The 21,020-nt window shown below is 35.9% G+C and overlaps 1 long non-coding RNA gene across 1 annotated transcript in view; it reads left to right on the top strand.

The window, feature by feature from the left end:
- Positions 1-21,020, top strand: part of LOC134736046 (uncharacterized) — a 310,045-nt gene that overhangs the window by 156,320 nt on the left and 132,705 nt on the right. Inside the window, exon 3 of the long non-coding RNA XR_010119747.1 lies at positions 3,563-3,634. This is a non-coding gene — a long non-coding RNA (uncharacterized lncRNA). The remainder of the gene's footprint in view (positions 1-3,562; positions 3,635-21,020) is intronic.

The following is a 21,020-nucleotide window of genomic DNA, read 5'->3' as shown; positions in this document are numbered from 1 at the left end:
ATGTAAGTTATTAGTTAATACTACAAAATTATACGGTATAAATTTTATTTTAGTGGTCAAATATATTTTCTAGCCTTATAACCAATTGTTGCCCTGTTGTTATGGAATCATAAAATGTCTAAAGTTTTATTTTCTAACTGTTTATAAAATAAATTATATAATGTAGCTGCTAATAAATTTGTTATATGTGGAAGTCTCTGGACATATACTTTGGGAATATCAAGGCTCTACTACATATGTGTTTATATGAATCTATATATTTTACATATTTATGTGCGAATGTAAACATTTATTGAATTATTGCTGCATACTATGAATTTTATAAGCTCTTTACATATATTAAGTTACTTAATCCTCATTAAAACTCCAAGATAAAGGTACTACAATTATACCCATTTTACAAGGAAGGGAAACAAGGCACAAGGATGTTAAGTGAATTGCCTAAGGTTACACAACAAGGAAGTATTGTAGCCTGGATTGAAACCGAGACCATGTGGCTACAGAGTCCTTGTGCTAAACCACTATGCAGTTCTGTCTCCTGTATGTTTCCCATAAGTATATATGTGTATTATATGTATTTATATGTGTGTGTGTGTATGCCTGTGTGTATGTAAAGTGAATCTTAAATGAACATCAAAGCACCAAAAAGCAGCCTCTCTTTCAGGATCACATCACATTTAATTGGCTAGACCCAAATCTCCATTTTTCAGTAATCTCTGATCTATGCTACTAGATTTCACTTTTGAGTCATTGCTGCTTGTATTTCCACTGGTTACAAGAATGGAGACATGTTTGTATCATGAAATAAGACTGAGTTAGACTTTCTTATGGTCTTTGGGTTGTTTTGTCCTTTTATATGTACTATCTCTAAATTCTGGACCTACTTCAGATTTATATTCATTATGAAAATAATTATATGCTTGATTGTAGAATAAACAACTCATGGCTTTTTTTTTTCTCATGCATAGATGCCATTTCTTCATCTGACTCAGTGAGTCAACGTGTATTCTGGCCTATCCTTTAATCACATGTGCATGAGTAACAATACTAATCTAGGAGAAATCTGTTATGGGTTGAATTGTGTCCCCTTGAGACATGCTCAAGTTCTAATGCTCAGTAACTGTGAATGTGACCTTATTTGGAAATATAATCTTTGCAGGTGAGGAAGTTGAGATGAGGTCATTAGGGTGTATGCTAATCCAGTGTGATTGTTTTCTTATGAAAAAGGGAAATTTGGACATGGAGACAGACACATATGAAGCTCTTAGCCATATGCCTATGAAGCAGAGATTGGGGTGATGCATCTACAAACCAAGGAGCATCAAAGATTGCCAGCATACCACTAAGAGCCAGGAGATAGGCATTAAGCAGATTTTCACTTTCAGTCCATAGAAGGAATCAATACTGTTAACAGTTTTATCTTGGACTTCTAGCCTTCAGAACTATAAGGCAACAAATTTGTTGTTAAGCCATCCAGAGTGCCATACTTTGTTACTTCAGCCCTAGCAAACAACTCAAATACCTAAACTTCTCACATTTATGACTGACCCAGACACTACATACAAAGGAAGATAGTAGCACAAGATCATTGCAACACCTATGACTACAACTCTATCCTCTGGGATACATCATAAGTCCTGATTGTCAAATTTGAGTGGTTCCATATGTTCCTTACTTGCTGAAATACATAGATATAAAGATGTATTTATGATAAGCCTTAGGATGGTTGCCCTCTTTCACTTTGTACAAAAAAAGAGTAATTGAGAAATAATTAAAACATGCCGGCTCTAAAATCTGTGGTAATTTTTCTAGGAACGTCCCACTGGACAGTAATACCAAGGTACCTCTTTGTAGGTTCAGGGAGCAAGAGTGATTGGGATGATTATATGAGTAGAAGTTGTTCTCAAATGTGTTCCTGTCTGTCAAACTGCTTCAAATTTGTCCATTTTGTTTTCTTTTCATTTCCTTTATTCCGTTTTCTCACCTCATGAGTAAAAATAAAGGCCTCATTGATTCGCTAAGAGTGCCTAATTAAGCCACACCAAAGATCTGAACTCTTTGCTTGAACTGCCGTTACTAGAAAGTGAGGCCAGAGGTCACTTTAGGTTAGTGAATGATATCTTTTTTGAATGATTCTGTGATAGTTTCTCTGTTTTCCAATTCATGGCCTGGATCTTAGATTTGGCATGGGTATGAACATTGATTGTGCTTCTCCAGGAACCCTGGCTTTGGTCCTTGACTACGCTCTTTGTAATGATCATACTGAATGTCACCCATTGTATTAGTCAGTGTTCTGTAGAGGGACCGAACTAATAGGATAGATGTATATATGAAAGGGAGTTTATTAGGAGAATTGACTCACACGATCACAAGGTGAAGTCCCACAGTAGGCCGTCTGCAAGCTGAGGAGCCAAGAAGCCAGTCTGAGTCCTGAAACCTCAAAAATAGGGAAGCCAATAGTGCAGCCTTCAGTCTGTGTCCAAAGGCCCAAGATCCCCTACAAATCACTGGTGTAAGTCCAAGAGTATATAAGTTGAAGAACTTGGAGTCTGATATTTGGGGATAGGAAGCATCCAGCATGGGAGAAAGATAGAGGCCAGAAGACTCAGCCAATCTAGTCCTTCCATGTTCCTCTGCCTGCTTTTATCCTAGCCGTGCTGGCAGCTGATTAGATGGTACCCACCCAGATTGAGGATGAGTCTGTTTCTCCCAGTCCACTGACTCAAATATTAATCTCCTTTTGCAACACCCTCACAGACATACCCAGGAACAGTACTTTGCATCCCTACTCAGTATTAATCACCAGATCCATGTCCTCCACACTGTCTCCACTGTGATTTTTCTAAATCTTACAGTTATTTTCCTATATTAAAACCTCCCATAGATGCCCACCAGCTGAATGGTAAAGTCCAAGCACTTTCAAATATTAGTATTCAAAGCTCTTCACAATCTGGTTTTTGCCTATCTTTCCAGTTGCACATCTTGCCTAAGATTCTAAAACATTTTCCTCCCTGGAGGGGCAAATAGTGGGCAACATCCAAGCTTCCCCAGAGTAGTTGCTCAATATGTATTTATTGGATTAAATAAAATAGTAAAGGATATTGGGCTGTGACATGAGACAGGGAGAGTGTGGGGCTAAAGACATTGCCTGGAGTCCAAGTAGGACATCACAGCAGGACAGTAGAAGCACCTTGAATGCTCTGGTATGGTGACAGGGTACTTACAAGATGGATGCAAGAAACCAGTAGAGAAACTTTTCTTGCTTTGCAGCTCTGCTAAGAACACTGCTGTAGTAACTGTGAAGTATGTGTTTGAGAAGGAGACTGACTAGGGCATATTGTTTTGGAAGATGTGTCATTTGAATTCTGCCATGTAAGTAAATAAATGGACATTTGGCTAATCTATGCAGAGCTCCCTTTTGCATATCGGACCTGAAACATTACAGTGTCCTGCTAAGGCCTTAGACAATAGGATTTGTGCATCTGTAAAGTCAGAATCAAAGACTGATCCATACTTGGTTATTTTGAGTGAACTAAAACGCAGTAATTCATTTTCCTTACAGATCGGGCATTCTGAGGAGAGGAACTGATCCATTACTGATATCTACCATCTATTCTCCATTGAGCCTGCTGAGGTAAGGGTCAGTCTGATACCTCACTATAGGAAAGCTGGGGGAGAGTCATCATCCCCAGGAGTGAGAAGTTGGCCAGGGTAGTTTGCATTGTATTTTTGGCAGCTGAAATTACACTTTAACTAAATGTCTTCTGTCAAAGCCTTTTGTGGTAATGGTGTTTGCGGTAAATGTGTGGAATGATGACTTAGGAAGCTTCATGAAAGCTGCACAGATACAGAAAGCTTGTCTTTAGAGAACATAGAAACCGAGATTTAGATATGTGTTTGGTCTTTTTTGTAAATGAATCCCATCAGGCTAAAACAGGTTCTGGTGGGATAAAAAGGGCGTTGTCCGAGGTCAGGAGATTGAGACCATCCTGGCTAACACAGTGAAACCCCGTCTCTACTAAAAATACAAAAAAATTAGCCAGGGGTGGTGGCGGGCACCTGTAGTCCCAGCTACTCGGGAGGCTGAGGTAGGAGAATGGCGTGAACCTGGGAGGCAGAGCTTGCAGTGAGCCGAGATCGTGCCACTGCACTCCAGCCTGACTGACAAAGCAAGACTATGTCTCAACAAAAAAAGGTGTTGTCCTCTTATTCTTAAATATTTGGGAAGCTATTTAGTACAGCTAATGCAAGAGTAGAGTCTTCACGTCTTTCCATTCTAGGTAGTCATCCTCTGTTAAGCTTTCTTGGCTGTAAAGTTTTTGTTCTTGTTTTTTGAATCAGTCCACTCAGTCTTTGTGAACTTACATTGCACTACAACTTTGGACATTTTGTTCTTTTGCCTGGTTGTTGTTAATGTGTTGGGTGAGCATGTATCTGTGATGGTATAATAAAGGTATATGTGTATATATCTTTATTATATATATAAAAAATATATATATCTTTTATATATATTTACTATTCATTGAGAACCTACCACATATAAAGTATGATTCTAATCTTCTTAGATGCATTAACTCAGTTAACCCTCAAAGCAACTACTTGAGGCTGGTATCATTATTTTCCCCATTTTCAGAGGAGAGTTTAAGTAACTTCTCTATTATATATATATCATATATAACATATGTTATATATCATATATAACATATATGATATAACATATGTTATATATCATATATAACATATATGATATAACATATATCATATATAACATGTTATATATGTAATATATAGTATATGCTATATATTATATATCATATGTAATATATGTTATATATCATGTAATATATGTTATATAAAATATGTATATTATATATTACATTGTATATTTATATATTATATTTTACATGTTATATATTATATAAATATATATTATATAATATATAAATACATATTATCTATTACATATATTTATATATCATGTAATATGTCATATATAACATTAAATATATATTATATATTATATATTATATGTAATATATATGACATATTATATATTTATATAATATATATGACATATTATATATTTATATAATATATATGTGATATATAATATATATGGATTATATATATTATATATTATATATTATATGTGATATATAATATATATAATATATATAATGTATTATATATAATATATCTAATTTATATAATATATTATATATAATATATAATATATATTATATGTAGTATTGTATAATATATTTATATGATTGTATATATATTTCATATTTAATTATATATATAATACATAATTATATAATTATATATGTTATATATTACATATATTATATATAATATATAACACTTGGCTCCTTTATTATATATAATATATAATATATATAAATAAATAAATGTATTATATATTACATGATAAATATATTATATATTATATATATTATATATTATATAATAAATATATTATATATTATATATTATATATATTATATATTATATAATAAATATATTATATATTATATATGAGAAATATATATATTATATATGATATAAGAAATATATATTATATATAAGAAATATATATATTATATTTATTATATATTATATTTATTATATCATATATAATATATCTTATATTTATCATATATAATATAATATATTATATATATTATATATAATATATATCATATTATATATATTATATGTAATATATAATCATATTATACATAATACATAATATAATATATAATCATATTATACATAATACATAATATAATATATAATCATATTATATATAATAGATAATATAATATATAATCATATTATATATAATAGATAATAATATATAATATGCAGTGATATTATATAATATAATATGTTGTATATTACATATAATATATTATATATAACATATATTGCATATTATATATAATATATAACATATATAATATATATAAAATACAATATATAGCATATATTATATATATTATATAATATAAATATTATATGCTATATATGATATATGATATATATTATATTATATCATATATCATATATATGATATATAATATATTATATAATATATAATATTATATCATAATATAATATATTATATTATATGATATATAATGTTATATCAGATATAATATATTATATTACATAATATATAATGTTACATCAGATATAATATATTATATTATATAATATATTATATATGATGTAGTATATATTATTTGTATATGCTATAATATAATATTTATATATGATATAATATATTATATGATATAATACATTATATATGATATATATTATATGATATAATATATTATATATGATATAATATATCACTGTATGTTATATATTATATATAATATGATTATATATTATTATATATGTTATATAATATATATATAATAAAGGAGCCAAGTGTCCTGCATGTTAGATGCTTGTTCTGCAAATGGATAGAAAAGGCATATATATATGTGTGTGTATATATTTATATGTATATATATATATTTATTTTATGTGTTCCCCCCATTCTTCTTCTGGGTCTCCATAGTATAGGGCTTGCTATCACTCGCTTTTCCCATCAGGCTGTATTGGAAAAGGTAATGCAGGAAAGCTGTTCTTAAAATTATATCATAGAGGCAAACTGGAATAAAATAAAGAGAAAAATAATGGGTCCTGAGTTTTAATGCTGTATATGTCACAATCTCCAAAAATGACCTGAGGCAAGTCTTTTTCTTTCTCTGCATCTCAGCTTCTGAATAAGAAAATAAAAGGATCAGACAGCATGATTCCTAAGGCCTCTTCCAGTTTAACATTCTGGGTTCTATCACAACTATTCTTTGCTATAGAGTATATGGAATTGAACTTCGGAAGAAGCCTGCTATAATAAGTGCAGTTCTTACCCTTGAATAGCTTGGTGCAGCTACTATTTATTGAGAACCTACTACGTACAAAGTATGATTCTAATCTTCTTAGATGCATTATCTCAGTTAATCCTCAAAGCAACTACTTGAGGCTGGTATCATTATTTTCCCCATTTTCAGAGGAGAGTTTAAGTAACTTCTCTACTTTTGCATCACTAGAAAGTTCAGCACCATTATGTAAATTCTTGTCTGCCTGACTCAAAAACCCACATTCTTAGCCACTGTACTATACCACCTTACTATACTGTACTCCTCCACTTTAGAATATAGGACAGATCAGGCATGCAAACATACATACACTTACACATATTCACATAAAAGAATGAGTGAGAGGCCAAGTGTGAATGTGATGGGCTGTGGTTATCTATGAGTAGGTGATCCTTAACCTATTTTCCAAGAATTGATCTGTGATCTAGGCTTGCTTAGGTCTGATGTCAAGGCAGTCTCAACACTTAATAGTAGCTGGGTTGGAATGCTGAGAAGCAGTATGGAAAATGAAGAGATTCAACCAAGGGCACAAGAACAGCACTGCAGGAGACACTGCATCTGTGCAAGGGAAAAAGATATAAGAAATGGGCAGTGGCATGAGGAAAGTCAAAGGAAAAGGAGGAAAGGGCTGATGGAGAAAACCCCAGCACAATTTCTTCCTGATTCCTTGCATAGATTGGCTCTGTGTACTCCTTTACTACTGTACCTCCCAGGCTTGAGCTCTAATTAATTCTACTGGAACATAAATAGGAATTTGAAATTTTCTTAATCAGCTAATGGTGAGATACAGATAGTATATGCACCATGAAAATGTTTGTGTCTGATCCATGAGACTAAAATTATATGAAAGAGAGAAGCCTGACTGTTTCTAATTTAACATTGCCCCATGACTTTGGGTGATAAATTGTCCAACAGTTAAGGTGAGGGCCCATCCTTAGCAACAAGGATATATATTACAGACTAACCTCCACCCCAACTTCGGATTGTAAGAATAGACCTTGTATTAAGCTATTCATTTTTCCAGAGTGAGAGCGAATCCCAGCAGTATACATGGGAAGAAAGAGGGCCTGGGGTGCTGGGACGTGATGCGAAGGGAAAGAAATCTTATGGTCCATTTAAGCTATGTGTTAAGGCAAGAATTTAGTGAAGTTGAATTGTACTGAGTTGAAGGAACTCCTAGTGTGAAAAGCAATGACCTGGGTAAGATTAAGTGTTATGTCTTTGATCTGGGTACTATGCGGGAGGGGTTAGGGGCATAGTGGGTAGACTTGGAAGGAATTCTTATATAGCAGATTATAATGAGACGGAAACCAAAATCTGTTCTGTTTAAGAATCTTTATGAAAAGGCTGTTTCTGTCTGAAACAGTGGCTAAGCTTCATACAGTGACTGCACTCCAGCCAGTAAAAAGGCTGGAGTGCAGTCACTGTGTGTAGCTTAGCCATTAAGTCCTCACTTCATATGGCTTCAGGTCTTCTATGTCCTATATTATTTAGCAGCCTTCTCAATAAAGCACAGAACATTTTCTGAGATCATTTGTCTCACTTGGAAGGAGCCAACTGGACTGAGTTGGTAAGAGGGTGAAGTAAGGCAGGAAGAAGCATTCAAAAGGGAAATAGCAGAGAATCTTACTAAATGCTCCCTGATCCCAAACAGGGCAGTTCCAGAAATATGGCAAAAAAAAGGCCAAGAATTAGTCTGGAAAATGAATGACATCTAAATGAAGATTCTTTTTGAGAAACCCAAAATGAGGGATCAGAAAGTATTCGCAGAAGGTGGAAGGCTTATTTGTTGTCCTCCACAGGTCCTCTTGTGAATACTATTACCTCTCAACTGCTTCCACGTGTCTTTTTCACTCTGTGGATAGCTACAGCTAATTTAGAATGTCCCAGTTCCAGCATTCTGAGTCTTGTAACCCCATGATTCTCATTAGCAAATAAACTCATGTTATTATTAAGCCAAGTAAAATCTCATGAGGTAAAGCAGCAGCAAAGAAAAAATATATGTAAAAATATCATACATCTCAAAGCCAAATATGAATGAATTAATATTATTGGCTATTTCAGAATTTTTGTGACTCTCCTACAACACCAAGAAAAATCAAGGATTATTTGGCATGCAGAATGAGCCTCATCAAATAAAGAGGAAATCATTAAACTGCATTGCAAATAGCTGAGACTTTAACTAATGTGATCTTTAATGCAAACGCAGTATCCTGTCCCATTAGCTTCTGAAGAGCATTGAAGGATTCCCAATTATTACAGCGGCGTACTAGTAAGCTGCTTTCTCTCTTGGAAACACAGTGAAATAAGACTTTCTAGGTACCTTTTGGAAAAAAATAGTTTTGACCTTGTGGTCCTGTGGGCAACCTGAGAAACGTGTCTGGAAAAGCACAGTCTTATGTTACACTCAAGGTACAAAAGTGATTGTACAACAGTCAGCCTCTGGGTGCCACTTACTTGAGGCAGAAATGTGGAATTTGATTTGATTTTTATTTTTTCCTGTGGAAGCAGGGTGGATACCTGCAACTTTTCTTTCTCATCCATTAGTGAAGTGTGCTATTGTATGACCTCAAGATCAGTTGAGGATCCCCAACATCTAAAATAGTATATTTCCAGGAAATCTCAGAGGCAACATAGAGTCTGTTCCCAATCTAGGCCAGAGTTAAATCCAGGGATCACAGGCATCACCTGTAAATGTGAGATGGGATTCACATTCTCCAGCTTTTTCTTAGTTTCAGAACTGAACTTGGGTAAGATCAAATCAACCTATCATAATGTCTTTTCTGGGCTCTGTGCTGCTTTATCCACTGTTTCCTGGGTACTCACAAGATCTCAGAGACAGAAAGAATGATGACCACCAACATTTTTGCTTGTGCCTGACAGTTTTAATTTATTTTGCATTTTTTTTCTTATTTAGAATTGATCAAGGACCACCCATATTCCAGGCATCATGCTTGCAAATAGATTACATAGTATAATCATCCTGTCAATCCTGTGTGGTAGGTCTGAGTATTCTCACTTTACAGATAAATTAACTGATACCAAAAAATTTGAATAATTTTTCTAAGGTCCCAAGGCTTGTAAATTATGAAATCTATATTTCCATTTATATCTGTCTAATTCCAAAATGTGTGCCCATTCCATCACATGCCATACCAATATCTGCAATGGGTGAGAATGAATAAAAAGAGGACAAAGTGACATAGCGTAATACATATATGTTGTTTTCCTCTCTGTCTTAACCTATTCACCTCATTTGTGTTGCCTTTCTTTGCCTCGATTTGTCCAGAGCTTGGTTCACTAATCTCTCTACCTATAGTAAAAGCTTTGACCCAAAAACAGCATAGGAAGAGCTAAATCCAGTAATAGCCAATTATTTTAATCCCACTGGTAGATTGGCAGTAAATACTTTGACAACTTTTTGAGAAGGCTTATGTAGTAGTATCCAGGACCGGTTGCTATGATCAATTACTCATGGTTGTAATAGGCATGGGAAGAAAGAGTACATGAGCTATATATTTGCTATCTCTAACTTAAAAAATTCCAGCTCCATTGCTGGTAAGTGCAGAAGGGTATGTGTATGTCAGTAATGTATACTTACAGCCTTTGACAGGCTTTTACCTGGTTTTGACCAATAAATTATTATGTAGTTCCTGAGTTTATGCTCACTGGTTTTTTCTACCCTTTCAATGCCATCATTGCACCTCTAACACACACCTTTGTTCTGATAAGGAAATTCCTTTTTTGACTTCCAAAGGCTGAATTCTCCTCCATTTTTGCACTGATCCATAGGTCCAGCATTGGACCATGTTCTTCTTTTTCCCTAGTTCTTCCTCAAGGGCTAAATAAAGTCTTCATTTGTTTTCCTAGTTTCTATTTTTTCAGTACTGTGCCTGATGCCCTGCACCCAGATAACCACTGATTACATGCATACATATCGTATACATAATGATTTACCTAGCCTGTTCATACCACCTTCTCAGAGAGTTTCCTCATACCTAGAGACTTAGCAAGTTGTAAATCGGCCATGTGATATAGACCACAGCTGATTTGAAAGGAAAATGCACCTAATTAAGGGTCAGTGAATCCATTAGGTAGATAGAAAATAACTTTTTCTTGAAAATTTGAAAGAAGAGATAGAAACTGTAATCGCAAGAGAGTATGGGACCCACACAAGTCGTAAGAAGTTGTGACAGAGTCAGCTGAGACATGTGGGAGCTGAGTTAAGAGAAAACAAAATGTATGAGTTAAATTCTTGCTGCTATAACAAATTACCTTAGACTGGGTAACTGACAAACAACAGAAATGTATTGCTCAAAGTTCTGTAGGCTGGGAACTAAAAAATCAAGGCACTGGCACATTTGATGTCTGGTGAAGACCTGTTCCTCATAGATGGCACCTTCTTGATGTATCCTCACATGGCAGCAGAGAGAAAAAAGGCCCTCAAGCCTCTTTTATAAGGGCAGTAATCCCATTCATGAGGGTAGAGCCCTCATGACCTAATCATTTCCCAAAGGTTCAATCTCTTAATACCATTGCGTTAGTGATTAGGTTTCAATATATGAATTTTAGGGAGATATCAACATTCAGATAATAGCACAGATATTATGAGAAAATAAACCACGAACACTGATTCTGCTGCACTACTCCCACTGACACAGTCACGCATGTGTGGACCCCCACTGTATCGTCACCCTGCCATACCGTCACCATGCGCATGCATGGATCCCGCTGTGGTGCCTTCCTGCCACCAGTGCTATGCATGTTCACAGATCGCACCGCACCACCATCACCACCCTGTCACTGGCAGTGCACCACATGTGAGTATGCACCCTGCTGTCACCACCCTAAAAAAGCACTTTTGCTGGCATTCCCCATCAGAGTGTTGTTGCCAGCAGTTGGGGAACACCTTGGCCCCTCCAATGAAGCAGGTGCTTAGTGTAGAGGGGCCAGAGAACAAAGCTGTGAACATGGCTCAGTCTGCCAGGATTAGAACATGCAGTCCAGGAGTGCTGAGCTGAGCCTTGGCCACGTGAAATTGTTCATAAACGAATCCAGTTGATTAAACCCAATTTTTTTTACCACAGTCATAACCTCAAGGACCTCAAAGAATGTTAAAGGAAAAGGCTCTACCAAGAGGACAGAGACTTCAAAGATTAAAGAAATATGAACCTGCACAGATGCAGAACCAGTACAAAGATGATTGTCTTAGTCTGTTCTCATGCTGATAATAAAGACATGCTGGAGACTGAGTCATACACAGAAAATATGAGTCAGGCATTGCACCAATTTCCAGATGAAGAAACAGAGGCATTAGGATTCGGGCCCGTTTAGAAGTTCAGCATTCTCAAACAGTCTTCTAAGTCTGGCTATAGCAAGTGTAGGGATAGTGACCTGCAGAGATACTGATGAAATAAGTAGTCTACAGAGGAAGTTTGGCAAAGCCAACTATCCTTAATTTTCAGTGTGTCTGTGTATTGGGTGAGGGTGAGGGGAATGATATTCTAACTTAGACTCTGGACATAAAGAAGGGATCAACAGACACCAGCATGTACTTGAGGGTGGAGGGTGGAAAGACAGTGAGGATTTTAAAAACTACCTAGTGGGTTTTATGCTTATTACGTGTGAGATGAAATAATCTGTACACCAAACCTCTGTGACAACTATTTTACCTATGTACAAATCTTGCAGATGTACTCCCTAGACCTAAAATACAAGTTGGAAAGAAAAAATAACAATAATGAAGTAAATTCTATAATGCTGATTTCAAAATTGCACTATTTTATCCTTTTATTTGCTTAGCACAAAATGAATTTGTATGTATTTTCAATTGTTTATTTACATATACTTTGTTTTCTCACTCAGCTATAAACTCCATGAAGGCAGATAATATGTGTGTATAGTTTACAACCACATACCTACAATCTATCACCATGCCTGAGAAAAAATAATTATTACATTATTATTGGTTGGATTAATGCATAAATGAATAAATGAGCAATGAAAAATAGGTCAGGATATGATTTCTTCAAAATTTATCAAACTTTTATTGGACTTGGGGATGGTGGAAGAGGAATATTGTGAAACAGATATTTTACGATGTCTTCAGTTTTACTTCAAGTATTGATTTTAAAATTATTAATAAAAATGCATGAGTCACAGCACACAAAAAATAGAGTAAGTCAGTCAGTAGAGAATAGAATGAAGCATAATCTTTCAAGATAACTCTTTTTTTTTTTGGCACGGTGTCTCCCTCTGTGTCCCAGGCTGGAGTGCAGTGGCACAATCTCGGCTCACTGCGAGCTCTGCCTCCCGGGTTCACGCCATTCTCCTGCCTCAGCCTCCTGAGTAGCTGGGACTACAGGCACCCGCCACCACACCTGGCTACTTTTTTTGTATTTTTAATAGAGATGGGGTTTCACCGTGTTAGCCAGGATGGTCTTGATCTCCTGACTTCGTGATCTGCCCGCCTCGGCCTCCCAAAGTGCTGGGATTACAGGCGTGAGCCACTGCGCCCAGCCTCAACGTAACTCTTATCTTGATTTATACTAAGCTAGATTTCATGACTTCCTGCTTCTGATCACTAAATGAGATATGACTAAAACACTGAACGTGGAAATTGCCCATCTAGAGTCTGCATCTCTAGGCTTTACCACCTGCTGGGAATTTCACTCTTCTCAGAACGCCACATGGTTCTATTTTCCTGTATCCTAATTGAAAACTATTTTACCTTGGAGACAACATGCCTTGACCCACAGTCTAAATTTCTACTGTCATCTCAGACTCTTCCATATCTGCCTTGCCTTAGTGGGTATGTACAGTGCCAGATTCTACAACCAACATTTTATAGCTCCTGATGGATCTTGGTGCATGAAACTTTCTGTGACAAAGGGATGTCAACTTATACTCTTTAAATAACTAAGATTTATAATCATGTTACTTTTTGGTCCGTATAATCTTGCGACCTTCATAAGTATAGACCAAACCCTGCAAAACAGCAAAATCCTGTAGTTAGACATATAATCAAAAACAGTAACCCTTCCTAGGATCTCTTTACTACTCTATAAAATGGGGATTTTACATATCTCCTAGGTCTCTTGAGTCAATGTGTTATCATAATACTTGGCCTATTCAATAAGTTTTAAGTGATTCTATCTATCTATCATCTATCATCTATCTCTTTATATATTATTATCTAGCTATCGTTCTATCATTAACACTAAACTATTAATCAATCAAAGACTGGAGTGAAGACTTGTTGCCATATTTAGTAGACATCTCCAAGGAATTCATTTTTTCCATTTAGTGAGAATGAAAAACTCGAAAGCACTGATAAATGAACTAGCAAGTTCCTTTAACCAAATGGAGAAAAATTGATTGAAAACCAAAACCTGTTCCCTCTCTCTCCCCTCTATCTGTGTCCTGATGAACCCTATTGGTAAATATGAAGTTGTTAAGTATAAAGCAAAGAATATACTCATTTGACTGCTAGAGAGAGGTTTACCTAGTGAATAATCATAGTGAATATAAAAGAAGATAAACTTCTCTTTCAATTTCTTATTAATATTCTTCTTGCTTAACAAACACCCAAATGCTTAGGAGACTGTAAAGTTATCTGCTTTTGCAGTTTGATCTTACCTTCAGATTATCAGGTGATAAATTTGTTATAAGAAATGATAAAAATTGTAATTCTTCCCACCTACACAAATACATAAAACCAATTTCCCTGTTCAGGCTCCTGAAAAATAAACATGCCAACACGGAAAGGCTATTTATCATGGCTGTCATAATTAGGTCCAATTGGGGAAGTCAGTTCCATTTCACGAATGACAAACTTCAAGTTCCAACCTACCAGCACCATTTTCCAGGACATGTCTAATAACTTTCAGTCATTTATCACTATTCCCAAATGCCAGGATTATTAGAGGCAAATCAGGTATTCCTCATTCCAGCCCATTAAAATTATAGCTATCATTTTACCAATATTAAGATACTGTTTGGTTTCTGATACAATAACATTTCTAAGGAGTTTTATTTCAGGTTTTAGTCTGTTCTTAAGCTTAGGGGTATGGTACATAAAAATTATTAAGGCAGCTTTTTTTTCTGACTTTTCACTTTCCAAGTAGGTAGTCAGCTGCTAGACATTAGGAGACAAGGGGATCAAAGAAACTCCAGGTATCTCCCATTCAATTTCTTTCAGGCACAGTGAAAGGCAGAGAGCAACGCATGGCTGATAGAATTGTCTGCCAAACCTCTGGCTAACAGGCTTTGTGCACTGCCTGGGCTTATAGACCAAAGATAGAACTGAAAGTTCTGCTTTAAAGTTATAAAGATCATACTAAATATATCACTAATTCAATTAACCGGAAGGACCAAGATTTGAGTGTATCATGGGAAAGGGTTTCCATTGATTAAGGGATGCTATTTAATGAGATAGTCTCATAAACAGAAATCCCATGAGTTTTACCTCTCAGGGTGGAAAATCTTACTAAAAGGATGTCTGCGTTCTTCCTAAGTGTAATTTAGTGACCTCTATGGGTTAGACGAGAAAAGGCAGGGAAAGAACGGTGCACTTGGCATCAGCCAATCTGCTACAAACCAGCTGGATGTACTTAGGCAAGTCACTAACTTATTGTGGACTGCGATTTCTTCTTTTGTAGAGATAAATATTACTGCCCTTATAAGAAACCAGGAAGACAACACACGTGAAGTATTACGAGTTGCAAATGGCAGAAGATGAAAACAAAGCTCAGAAATGATAAATGACTTTCAGAAAAATTGAGTGACAGCTTGGTTCATACAGCTAGTACATATCAGAGTCAGACTATAAAACCAGTCATAGTTAGCTCCCACACCAGCACTCGTTTCCGTATGATACACTTATCACCTATTTTCCAAAGATGGGAGTTCAATCAAATGATTCTAATAGTTCAATTGAATAAAAGCATGCTATCTCCTCTGCATTGCCACAGCCGCATATGCAACTTTGTATGACTATATTTAATTGTATTTATTAATATTTTTAATATCAGTCTCCTCAATATTTTTTAATATCAGTCTCCTCAAGTGCAGGGACAATCCCTTATGCATCTTCCTATCCCTCAAACATAGTTCAGTGCTCTGAAACATAGTAAGCACTCAGTTAATACCCATTGTAAGAAAAGAGGAAGAGAGGGAGGCAGAAATAGGCTATTCAGGCAACACTTTGGGCTCCTGCCTTGCACTTACTTCTTTTGTACAACACCTAGAAATAATTCTGACTCTTTGAACTTTCTGGTGATTTGAGTTCTAGATAAATAGGAGTTTATAACGATGCCTAACTAATCTTCTCCAATGCTTTAGTGACAAAGCAATCAGCCCAGCCGGCTCTTAGGCCATGTATCAGCTAATCAATAGGAACGTTCAGGCTACAGCAAGATTTTTTAACAGCTGCCAAGCCTGACTAATCAGTGATTGTTCAAAAATCACAAGGAAGAGAAAACCTTTCCCTTCTCCTGGGGATTTGCTATGAGAAAAGTCCTTAGGTAGAAATTGGAAGATTTAATTCTCAAATTATCTAATTAGTATTTGGAAGACTATATAAAATGAAGAAATAGGGAGGAGGAAGGGGGAAGTGAGGGACTTAATTATGCTCATCATTTCACCTTTAGGAACAATTGTAAAAATAACTCTTGGCTTACTAGATTCTCTCAGAGGACTGCAAGAGGTGAAAAGTAGACAAGGGAGAGATGCTGCAGAAATTAGAGTAAGGGAGAAGGAAGGAGTAGGCTCCACAGTGGTATGTGGAACTTACTCCTTCTGTACCATCAAAAAATGTTTCCCAACAGCTTTCTCCTCTTTAAAATATCCTCTCGCAGTATTAGTAAATTTGAACCACTGTGAGTACACCCCCATCCCCATCCCTCAAGTACACACAGACTTATAAGTCTTAACTCTTTCTATACCACCTACCATTTTTACACTCCCAGAGCTCAGTCCTATTGATAGTGTTATATTAAAGTGCCTGTGACTGTTTCCATCATAAATAGTATTTACCTTATATTTACTACTTCAACTGTTTCAAATACCTTATGGCCTAAGCTTGGCATCAAACATCACATGGTAGATGATTTTTGAAATTTTGCTGCTTTATTTGAACCCCCAAATAATGAAAATCTGTTAAAGTATTGTTAATTTAGAGGTGAAAATGTATGTTATTACTTCTCATTCAGAGGGTAATTTTAATGCCTTCATTTAAAGATAGCTGTATTAAAAATAATATTAGGAATTTTTGTGGGGGGTGGGTGGTAGAGAAGAGTCCTTAGCAATGCCTAGCCACAATTGGTCACGCAGTGGGGAAGGGAGAAAGTTGGTAAGGGAAAAATGCAATGAGGAAATTTGAGTCGACATTTTAATATTTTATTCTGGATAAAACTTTTGAGAGAGATTTTCTCTTCTTATGATTCATGGAAGGTTATATGTGAGCTCCACACCATTGCAAGATGACTAATGCGATGTTCATCTCTGTGGGATAGACTCAGATGGCATTGGAGTGATGCAAGTTGAAATGTTTTCAGGATTCCATCTGTTTTGCTAGAAGTAGGTGTTTCTGCTCCAAAGGCATGTTTTACACACTGGTAAAAAAAAGTGTGATTATGTTCAATTTACAGTGCATAGATAATAGATAATACCTTTAGTTTGGGAAAATAGTCTTATGCTCACTTTCTTAAGAGTGGGTAAATAAGAGGAGACTATTATTTTAGTAACTTCCATTTTGTACCCATGTGTTATGAGACTTGCATATATTTTATTTAATCTTCACATACACAAAAAATATGAGGCAGGTATTGTACCAATTTCCAAATGAAGAAACAGAGGCATCAGGATTCAGGCCCATTTAGATGTTCAGCATTCTCAAACTGTCTTCTAAGTCTGGCTATAGCAAGTGTAGGGATAGTGACCTGCCGAGATAGTGATTAAATAAGTAGTCTACAGAGGAAGTTTGGCAAAGTCAACTATCCTTAATTTTCAGTGTGTCTATTTATTGGGTGAGGGTGTGGGGAATGATATACTAACTTAAACTCTCCTCTGAGTGATGAAGCTTAGGGTATTCACCACCTATGGAGCATTAATTTACATTCATTCATTCACACCGTATCATATTTTTCCCAGTCCATGGGAGTTTCTTCAGCAGGGGGAAAAAAAAGAAAGAAAAAACACACTGAAACAGGTCTTTTTTTGCATGTTTTTCACAGCAGATTCCAGTATAGCTGATTGCTTTGAAAGAAATTTGTTGTTATTTCTCCTTACCATTAAGACTCACCTCACTCACTCTTGCCCCTGATCCTGAAGCCTGTCAGTGGTCTCATGGGCTTTGCTGTTCAATAAAGAGAAAAATTTCTGGTCTTAGAATGTGTTAAAATATGCCTGGTATCCTGGAGACAGGTAATAACTCAGTATATTGGCAACAGCAGCCCAACCCAGAATAATGCATCTGACAGTCACTCAAGGACAACAAAATAGCATTACTGTTTTGTCTCAAGTTTGATTCCACGAGCCAGAGTGCTAAAAATGAGCATTCTTTGGTACTGGCTGTCAAAGGAATAAACATTCCTTTTGTCCTTTTCTAGTACTTTATAGCTTGTATTTATTCTAGTGTTCAGGATGAGATTGCCCTTTTTCTCTGGCAGTGCCATGCTGGACAAGTTGAAACAGGATCCTCTATCACTAAAAAGATAGCCCATACCACAGAAGCCGGAACAACATCCCTGTGCAGCCAGCCTCCCTTGAAATTCTTAAGACAATGCTGTTGCATTAGCATCCTGCCTCTTGTTAAAGAAAAAAATTATTCTGGTGCTTGTTAAAACAGTAAGGGAGACATTATTTAGGGAGTATTACAATAGGTCTAGTACAATTGCAATTTAAGACTATTGCAATAGGAGAGAGAGAGTGGGCTTAACACCTCTGAATACTGCAAAGATAACTACAGATTTATAGCTAATGAGCAGAGTGAGGAAATCAGTGTATGGAAAATTACTAAGAGGAAACATCAAGGATGGGAGATTTTCTCCAAACTAACTTTGCAGGATTCTTGCAAAAACTAGTTAATGTAGGGCTGACAAGTACAGGACAGCATGGGTGAAGGAGGGGCAACGTTAGTGTGTAGTTAAGAAAGGGGCTCAAAGAAGCCTTGCTAAAATTTGGTCAAGGAGAGAGTCTTTGTCTCCCTGTACCGCTCTTGCAAATGCTATGTGTTGACATTAAGAGCTTTAAAGACACAGATACCCCCTGTGAAAAGATATCCTGATGTCCTTTCCACAGCTCTAAAGTTGCTGTTAAGAAATTGGCTCCATCGCTAACACAACCTGTTGATAAGACAAAGCTGATTTCATTGTTACCCACAGGAAGGGAGACTAGCGCCTCTGCAAAGCTGCAGCAGTGTCTCATGAGAGGAAGAAGGGATTAGAATTTATTGAGAATTAAAGGTTTGGTTTAAGATGTGTCTTTCAATATGGGAACTTGATTAGAAATGGCAAACATCATAATACAAGATTGGTGAAAATAGCAAGGTGAGGATTTGGGGATCAGGGATTGAAAGAATCTTATAGTGAAATTTTCTGTTAATGTTTTCCATTGAAGAGTTGATGTGTCTTTCAGGAAGTTCCTATAATGAACAATCAAACTATTTGTTTGAGTAAGACATTCTCAAAAGAATAAAAAAGTGCTAATGAATACAGTGGAAATACAGTGGAATATCAAACCCATTTCATTTTAGACAGTGTCCTAGTCTTAGCAGAATGTAAGCATGGTTGGTTTTGGTTCTCGTTGCCGTTGGAAAACAGGAAGATCAAAGTGGGGCTTTTTCCCCTTTATCCTCAAGGACTAGACCAGTCCAAATAAAGTCCCATGCTGCTTTTTGTTATCTGCTATTAATAAAATCCAGAGCCTATGGTGACAGTATAGCAGTAGGATATATTTTAAAAGCACTGAATTTTAGGGAGTGAGAAATACTGAGTTCTAATATTAGCTCTGATCCTAACATGCTGTATGACTTTGAGCAACATGGAATACCTTACTGAGCATTGCTTTCAGTACATGAAAAATTGTCTGAGTTGGATTTCAAAATTCCTAAGACGCATCCTAATACCGATATTCTGTGCCTCTGTCCCTTCTTTTTAGGCCAAAAATGAGGAGGATCCTAGAGCTGAATGAACAATAAAAATGTTAATTTTCCATTAATCTATTATTTCTTGTTTTCAAATGGCTTAATGACAACACAAGTCTCTCTACTACTAAAGCCAGTCATCTTTGCCAGTTGGAATTCCTAAGAGCAAAATACAGGAAGAGGGTCCCTTCTCTAAAACTTTGACAGTTGAAAAGCCACAAAGTCTGACAATATAAAAGGAATGAGATATACACATACCAAATGATATGATTTGGCTCTGTGTCCCAACTCAAATTTCATGTCAAATTATAATTTCCAGTGTTGGGGGAGGGACCTGGTAGGAGGTGACTGGATCATGGGGGTGGATTTGTCCCCTGTTTTTCTTGTGATAGTGAATGAATTCTCATGTGATCTGGTTGTTAAAAAGTGTATAGCACTTCTCCCTTTGCTCTCTCTCTCATGCTGGCCATGTGAAGATGCGTTTGCTTCCCCTTCACTTTCTGCCATGATTACCAGTTTCCTGAGGTTTCTCCAGCCATGCTTCCTGAACAGCCTGTGGAACTGTGAGCCAATTAAACCTCCTTTCTTTGTAAACTACCCAGTCTCAAGTAGTCCTTTATAGCAATGTGAGAACAGACTAATACAGAAAATCCGTTCCTGCAGTGGGGCATTGTTATAAAGATACCTGAAAACGTGTAAATGACTTTAGAAATGGGTAATGATCAGAGGTGGAAACAGTTTGGAGGGATCTGAAAAAGACAGGAAGATAAAGGAAAGTCTGGAACTTCCTAGAGACTTGTTGAATAGTTGTGACTAAAATGCTGCCAGTAATATGGACAGTGAAGTCCAGGCTAAGGTGGTCTCATATGGAGATGAAGAACTTATTGGAAACTGGAGTAAAGGTCACTCTTGCTATGCTTTAGCATAGAGACTGCTCTAGA

This window comes from Symphalangus syndactylus, chromosome X (genome assembly GCF_028878055.3).
Source record: "Symphalangus syndactylus isolate Jambi chromosome X, NHGRI_mSymSyn1-v2.1_pri, whole genome shotgun sequence".
NCBI classification, from domain to species: Eukaryota; Metazoa; Chordata; class Mammalia; order Primates; family Hylobatidae; genus Symphalangus; species Symphalangus syndactylus.
Note: the sequence above shows the minus strand (reverse complement) of the source record. Positions and strands in the feature narration are given on the sequence as shown.